We start from the raw sequence: 9,083 nt of genomic DNA, 5'->3' as shown, positions 1-9,083 counted from the left end.
CATGTGAAACACAGCTGGCTTTTAGTTTTCGCCAACCCCACAAATCTCTATTTCCTTATCTTTCGTGTCACCAAACTTTTCTTTTATGGAAAAATAATAGGTATAGTTGGTTTTAAAATAATAATCGAAAAAGTATATATTTTTTGTATATATATATATATATAACACATATACATTCTGTATGTTACATACAAAAATTATATGCATTTTTTCGGTTACCGAACGTAAATAGTTTCTGATGCGGACTAAAAGTGATAATAACCCAACTTTTATCCCTTTTGCCAAACGTTGCAGGCAGGGAAGGCGCACTATGACAACATTTTGTGTCTCTTAAATTTGATTTTCAAAGATAATTTGTTGCTTATTAATGATTTTTTGGAAGCTTAATATACTTAATTTTAAAATTAATTAACACTAATTTGGAGCCACAGATTCATGATAGAATGCGTAGATGAAGTATCACAACCTATGATTTGAATCTATGACCTAAAAATCCCTCTATGATTACACTATAATCTTTTCTTATGTTGAGGTGATCAACAAAAAAAAAATTATTTTGTCCCTATTTACAATGCGATATACCGACGTTAGGGTAGTCAGTTGAGCTCCCTTGAGAGATAGATTGATTAACTACATATTATGGGTTCGATTCGTGATCTTGTTACGAAGCCTTTCTTTGTTACTAAATCTTAAGCGGCACAAATCTGAGTTAGTCGGGCTCCAATATAAATATCGACCATCGAATAAAAATAAAAAAACAAAAAAAACAATATTTTGCTTTTGTTTTGCCCTTATCATAAAATTGAATGTTGTGGAGCCATACAAAATTCTGCTAGACGTATCCAGGGAGTTGGTTTAAAGACTGTACGGAACCAGTGAGAGACAGACACGTGTACAATGACGTTGTAGAAAGCTGCTGCTACTACTTGCTAAACGTTTCCAGAGGGTTCTTTTAAACCGTTGGAGAGCAAAACAGAGTGGAAATTTGGGAAGTTTGTTTTCTTTTTTTTTTCTTTCTGGAATGAGATATTCAATGCAAGCAGTTTGTGGCCGTGAGGGAATTGGCGACTGAGGCTGCCCCAAGCTAAGCCTTAAATGTTTTCCTGTTGTAAACCACCATTTGCCAAAAAAAGAAAACGACGCGACGTTATTTGGTTCATTTGATGTTCCCATCAGCTTGTTTTCGTATCTTGATTATTAATATTGGCAGGACATTTTGGTGTATAAAGTTTGTGTTCATGTAGGGTTTAAAGAAGGATTGCATCCCAAGCAGTGTAACGTAGACAATTTATCTTAATACAAATATTGATGACTCCTTTCACGACTCGAACAATGACCTATATATAGGTCACACAAAGATAACTTTACCATTGCTCCAACCCATGATTATTAGGACCCATTTGGACATAGATTTTTCCAAAATATATTTGGATTTTTTTTGGCAAATATATGTTTGGCCATAGATTTTTCTAATTTGGCAAATTCCCAAAACTTTTGGCCCAAAATATCACTATTACAATTTTTTTTAAATAACCCCAAACTTTTGTATTTAGAAAAAGAGCCCACCATTTATTATTTTGTAACAATGTTCGGTCATCTGATAGTGTATTATGTAGTTCATTATAAAAATGATAATTTTGTACCAAATTTATTTATGTTCAGGACGATAGTTTGCGATTATATAATGAATGTTATTGATAAAGGTACTGTTGGATATTTGTGATAGTTTTTTTTGGCAATTAAAACAATATTATTGATCACCGGTTGTTGATACCCATATTTTCCCTCCTTTTTAACTATATATACATATACTTTCAAAATAGTGCATATGCATCATCATTTTGGTTTATGAGCACACACAAGCATTTTACAATTTTTTCATAATTTTTAAAGGCTTTAAATCAATTTTATTTCTGCATTTTATCCAATAATTACCCTCAAAATTATTTTTTTATGATGATTTAATCATATAAACTTATCATTTGTACTAATGTGAGGTTTTAAATATTTTCAGTGCATTTCTTATAATTACATTTTGTATTTTTAGGGCTAAATTGCATATTTTACAATAATAGCCCATATGCATGTATAATTACATTATTTATGCAGAAAATGACTTTTTATATTTTTATAATGTTAAGTAATTATTTTAGTGCACAAATAATATTTTATTATTTATTAATTAGTTTTATAAATTATTTATTTATTATATATAGGATATTTAAAAACTAGCCTAAATTCCTACTCAATTTCGGACCTAATAACCCAGCTCAATTACCCCATACACTACCAATTACCCAGGCCCAAAACAAAACCCCCTATTTTTCAACCTAACCGGTAACCCATTTACACGACACGCCTCAATCCCGTTTTAAAATCCTGGCCGTTGATCTCTAAAATCAACGGCCTACAATTAACCTACCCCTTTTAATTACCCCCGTTTCACCCAAAACCCTAACCCATTTGCCCCTTTACCCCCACCCTCATATGCTCTCTACTCTCTCTTCTTCTCTGCAAACCCTAGCGTCGTTAACCTATAATCCTCTCCGATTCTGACTCAAAAATGGAATCAATCGTTGATTCACTTACCTTATTTATCTCCTCTCACTACTGGTTACTCGTTTATGGTGTTACCTAGTTGCTTCTCTAAACATGGCAAGTGAATCTCTTCAATTTCGAACCAAAACTGGTTCAGTTCCTTGACCCTTTTCCGTCTGTGTTCGTTCTTGTTCTTTTATGGTATGAATCTCTATGAATCTTTGTGTATCTTTGAGATTCTTACTTACCCTAAAACTAGGGTTTTCAGATCTCTTTGTATCGAACCATTGGTTCGATCATCTGATTTTAAGTATTATTGTCTATGTTCGTCCTGTATTCTACCATGTGATCGATTTTTGTTATATTTTTGTCAATATTTGCTTTCCCTAAAATTAGGGTTTACCTATTTTTCCCTAAATCCAATTTTATTGATTTTGCATGCTATGTTTTCCTTATTTATGTTCAACTTTACAGTGTTTCCTTGTTTACGTGTTAATTTCTACCATTACATAAACCCCTTAGGACAAACTTTGGAATCACTATAACTTCACTAGATCTAAAGACTTTACTCGGCTATTTTCGTTCTATACTTTGGTTTTGGCCGGCTGAAAGCCAAGGCCATTAAATTTTGGGTTTTTGCTTCTCGTTGTTGTTCAGAACACTGCGGATTTTTGTTCTTTCTTGCATTTTCGTTTAACTAGTGAGTACTTGACTTTTTTTTTGCAATTTCATCCTTATATGCCTATAATTTGCATGTGTTCTTACCTCTTTGAATCCATGGCTTAACACGTTCTTGCTTTATTTTTAAGCATCACTCAGTTAACTTCTGCATTTAATTTTTCTTAATTATCTATGCCTAATTGGGTACATGAATTCCTAAGACTGTTTAGTTAGTGTTTGATGCCTGAATGTTCATGAATATGTTCACTCTCTTAGAATCTCTGTGATGAATGGCTCACATCTATAGTAATCTGTGTTAAGACTTTTAGTGTTAGTCATAATTGCCCCTCTACCATTATGTCACTCAGCATGCTCACTCGATCCCATACCCCTTTAGTATTTGCTTGTGATTTAGAAAGTTTACGTCAGCATGTTTGAATTGTTACTGTGAGGTGTTAGGCTAAACCTTTGGTGCAAACTGGATCATCTTCTGTTAATTAGACCTTTATAACAATGCTTGAATGCCCATATCTGTTACTTGACATGAGTTTACCTTCCATTCTGTCCAGAATTTCTGTAGAGATATTCTGGCATATGCTATGTGTATGTGATCTTGCCCCTTTGCTACCTGTTCCTTCTGTGATTACTTAGCTTATCACAATGCTGCCTTGTTTCTTATATACTTAGCATAATTCCAACCATGTTTCAACCTGTCTAGTAATGTGCATCTGTGTGTAATAATCCTTGTCAATCCTGCAAACATGTTCTTTCCTTAACTTTTTCAGTATGTGACTGCTTCTATGCTAAGTGTTGAACCTGTTTTCTCAGTTTGCATTAAGCTTGTTCTTTTAGTTCTGTGATTTAATCAACTGTCTGCCTTGTATGATCAATTTGGTTGTGTCTGTTAAAACTCTTTAGTTCGTGTCTCTTAATTTTGGGTCCTTTCTTTCACTTGTCACCTAAGTTCTTTGAATCCCATTCTTAGCCGGCTGAAAGCCAAGGCTACTTAGGTTCTTTCCATTGATCTCCCTAGTATGAGCACTGCACTGGCTTCTTGAAGCCCATGGAAACTCTGACACACTGAGGTTTTTGTTCTATATGCTCAACTCTATTTTAAGACCACTAGGGGAATCCCTCAAGTCCTGGCTGCCTTATGTCCATGGATATGTAATTTCGGGACTATTGTGAACTGTGAGAATGAAGGCCTGGCCTAGCCAGGAATACATTTGGGCCGGCTGTAGGCTCCCTACAGCTATTCTTTGTAATTTATTCTATTCATTCTAGGTCTGTAATAATTCTTGTAATAACATTTTGGGGTATTAGTGAAATCGGGAAAGGGACTTTTATCTTATACTTGAATCAAAAAATGGGTAGAAATCCTGCCTATAGGTTCATTACTTAGTTAAAATATGCTATTATGTTCAAACATGTTTCAACTATCATGTGTTAGAAATCCTGCCTATAGGTATTTTATCCGATCTTTGGTGATGCAAACTAGTCAAACAAAGTTATCTGCAAATAGGTGCCCTAACGCTCCTTAATCCGTTAGGTGGCGATTCTCTCTTTTAAAACCCTTCCTTAAAAGAGTTGTCACGTGTCGAAACCCAATTTCGCGAGAAAAAGGGGCGTGATAGCATGTCGACTTTGCTGTGGATTTTTGGGCTCTTACAAATGCGAACTTGGTCTACATGAATTAGTCTCTCGCGATAAACGTGTCTTTGTTATTACTTGAATATCCCGCTCCCATTTTCCCCTTTTATTGCTACATGCACATCCTCTTCCCTATTTCCTTTATATATGAACTCATATGCAACTCTTTGCTTAATTTTCTTACAACGTGTGTTTCCCTTTATTCCCTAATCATGTTCATTTTTTTTATTTTTGCTATATCACGTCTCTCCCCAATCCGTACCCTTTTTATTTGTTTTATTACAATTCTTTCATTACGCGAACAAACTTCTTTCTTGTTTTCCTTTCTTTTCATGTCTTTACATTTTATTCAATACTGCATTTACTGCTCTCAACATGCAAAAAATACTTGACAACGTGTTATTTTTGCATAAAGTTTGCTCCACATCATATTCCACCCTTTAAATTTGGAAAGGCTTATTTTCAGTAAAATTAGTCGATCAACGGTGCAATCGACGATTCTGTGCCTTTCCCTCTCAAGTTGTCCGCTTGAGGGTACCAGTCTAGACTCTTCGAGAAACCCCATTCTAAAATTAACTGTGCATGCATCATGTCTAAACCTAGTATGAGTTAAAGCGCTGTCCGCGCAATAACTCGCTAAGATAGGCCTTGTCCAAAGTCCGCCAGGATTTTCATAATCCAACGGACACAATCACGATCTGTGCATTATTTGGAGAAAACATGCCAATATATTGATCATTAATGTGTAAATAGCCAAATCTGGAGGGGGAAAGGGCTAACTCTACTTGTTTTGCAGAAATGAGGCATGAAGTCCCCAGGTTCGGCATGGTTCGAAATATTCCCCCTTTGCTGCTGGATTGGTGGGAAAACCTCGCACCAAGTGACAACAACCATGTGAAAAGAGTTCTTGGGAATTTACCTTCTTTGCTAAATATCCAGCCAAACAATGTACTGATCGAGGCCGCTACTATGTTCTGGGATGAAAAGAGGGTTGTTTTCCGTTTCGGTGATATAGAAATGACTCACCTTCAAGAGGAAATAGGGGGCTTTGCTGGACTTCCCTGGGATAGCCCTGGTCTATTGGTACCGAACAACTGCACTTCTCGAGGGTTTCTGAAAATGATGGGTTTTAGAAAGAATGATGAGTTAGTCTGCCTGAAGAAGTCTTACATTCCCTTCGACTTTCTTTACGAACGTTATGGGCACAGCAAATCTTACCGCCTTTACCATGACGAGTTTGCCATTACTTCTTTGGGCTGGACCCACCGTAGAGTTTTTATGTTCATTGTCTGTTTTCTGGGGATGCTGGTATTCCCAATGCAAGGAGAAAGGATTCACACTCGTTTAGCTATGGTTACCAAAACCCTAATGGAAGTAATTGAGGGACAGACCTACACTATTGTCCCAATGATCGTAGCAGAGATATACCGAGCTTTGGACCACTGCAAGAAAGGATATAGGCATGTTGAGTGTTGTAATTTGCTACTACAAATATGGATGTTGGAACATCTTCAAAGGGGACAATACCGGCAAGAATTTCCGCAGCGACCATGGAATAACCACGTAGCTTTTCAGCACCCGAAAAGAATGACTTTTATCCCGGATAGGTTTGCACAACCAGGAAACGTTGTGGGCTGGGTACACTTCTTTAGCAATTTGACTGATGACAAGGTCCATTGGATGTTCGAATGGTTCCCTACTAGCAAATTCATCATCAGGTCAAGAGACGTTCCTCATCTAGTGCTAATCGGATTAAGGGGTATTTATCCTTATGCTCCTATCAGAGTCATGTGGCAAGCTGGGAGGAAACAAGTCATACCCCGAGTTTCAAAGATGGATCACTATAAAGCAGATTTCCAAGGTGATGTTATTCCATTCAAGTATGAGGCACAACACGTGTGGCACCTGAAAATCATTGTGGAAAAGGATAGCATCGAGCCAAATTGATACCATGCCGGCCATGTGTGTTTCTACCCATCATGGTTGGTCGATGACATAGTAGAAGAAATTAAGCCGGGGATTTATTTGGGAAATAGGGTCGTAGACGACGCTGTCGAGGCACAAGTCAAATATAGGAGGTTACGCAAAAGGGTTTTCGAGTCTGAAGCCAGGCATTTGCAACAACATAAAGCGGACATGGAAGCAATCAACGAGTAGAGAGAAATCGCTACTAAGTCAACAGAGAGGTTGGAATATTTGGAGTAGGGGTTAATGGAGCTTGAAGGGAAGATGAGAAACAGGATTACAGGCTGTCAAAATATGGATGGCAATGAAGGAGGGCTCCTAGAAAGGGCGTATCTGCTGCTGGACATGCGTGACCTGGGGAATCTGATCGATGGGGCAAAGAAGGCCAAGCATGGAGAAGGTCCCTCTGGGACCAAATAGATTAGGAATTATGTTTTACTTGCTTTCTAGACTCGTTTTAGGCTTTGGTTGTAATAAGGTGAATGCCATTAGTGACTCTTTATCATTATTGTCGTTTTAGTAGAGATTTGGTCTATTTATTATATTAATGAAATGACGCAGTTATTGGCATCAATTTTCTCCAAATCTATATGTCGCTAGGCCTACCTTGGACACAATGAGGTCCCCCAAACTAGGACACGAATTTATAATTCCGCAATACCTGTTTAAATACTGCAAATGTCCTTTCAATACTCCTTAGTGACTTGTTTACCTTTTTTGTTTTCTTCTTTTCTTTATTTTTTTATTCCCATCCCCTAAGGTTGGTTCGTGCATACTGGCATCATCAGCATATCATACCAGATCTAGAGGTCCTCCACCCCCTCCTTCTCTAAGCGATCCTAAAAGCAAAGGGAATGCCAGAATGGATGATACAAGCAATATCAGGAAAGAGAATACTACGCATGAAGAGAATGTCAAAACTTCATATGGTCGAAGCACTCCGGCACAGAATGACTTGGTTTTGCGGTTGGATAGAAGATACTGGTGTTACAAGGGGAACTTGAGCAGGTCCGTAACTTGGCAAACCTCTCCCTCACCTTGAAAGTCCCCGACATCAACCAACAAAACACCAAAAATCCAGCACCTCCCCAAAACACACAAAACCAACGAAATCCTCCCGCATACGCCACACCGCCTCAAAATCCCAATCCTCCACCGGTACTGACTCCTCCACAACATCATCATCAGCCAACCCAGTATCCTCATACCACTACCTATCATACTTCTCAAAACGCACCACAACCTACCCCCGATCCTCAGAACTCAACCGACGACCACCACTATACCCAAATTCCTGGAGTCTATCAAAGCAACCCCATATATGTAGAAACCTTACCCCATACTCCACAATAGGCCTTATACATACCTGAATCCGCCTAGAAGGACCTGCTCATCAAGAATATGGTGGAAGAACTCAAGAAGCTTACTAGTCGAGTCCAGGGTATTGAAGGCGGTAAAGGCGTCGAAGGTCTAAATTATGGAGATTTGTGTATTCAGCCGGACGTAGAACTACCAGAAGGTTACAAACCTCCTAAGTTCGAGATGTTCGACGGGACAGGTGATCTGAATGTACATTTGAGAACATACTGTGACAAGCTCGTAGGGGTTGGTAAGGATGAAAGAATCGGCATGAAGTTATTCATGAGGAGCCTCACTAGAGACGCCCTATCTTGGTATATCAGCCAAAATCCAAAGAAGTGGGTTAACTGGGTAAGCATGGCGTCAAATTTCATGGATCAGTTCAAATTCAACACAGAGAATGTACCAGATGTCTTCTATATCTAGAATCTCAAGAAAAAGCCAACAGAGACTTTCCCCGAGTATGCTACTCAAAAGATGCGAAAGTAAGGCCAGCATTGGAAGAAGAACTGATGATTAAGTTCTTCGTCAGAGCTCAAGATCCACAATACTATGAGAGGTTGATGGTTATTGAAAACCATAAATTTTTTGACATCATCAAATTAGGAGAAAGAATAGAAGAGGGAATTAAAAGCGGAATGGTGACAAACTTTGAGGCACTCCAAGCTACAAACAAATCCTTGCAGTCAGGAGGTATCTCTAAGAAGGAAGAAGTTGGTGTAGTAATGATAGCCCAGGGTCCGAAATCTCCCCTCACTACCAAACACCACCACCCACATATCAACCTTCACCTCCCAGATACCAACAACCCGCTGCCACCTACCATACTTATAACACACAACCCACATATGACCACTCACCACCACCAGCCCGCCAAAACTACCAAAAACCCATACCAAATTTTGATCGCA

Source organism: Nicotiana attenuata, unplaced genomic scaffold (genome assembly GCF_001879085.1).
Source record: "Nicotiana attenuata strain UT unplaced genomic scaffold, NIATTr2, whole genome shotgun sequence".
NCBI classification, from domain to species: Eukaryota; Viridiplantae; Streptophyta; class Magnoliopsida; order Solanales; family Solanaceae; genus Nicotiana; species Nicotiana attenuata.
Note: the sequence above shows the minus strand (reverse complement) of the source record.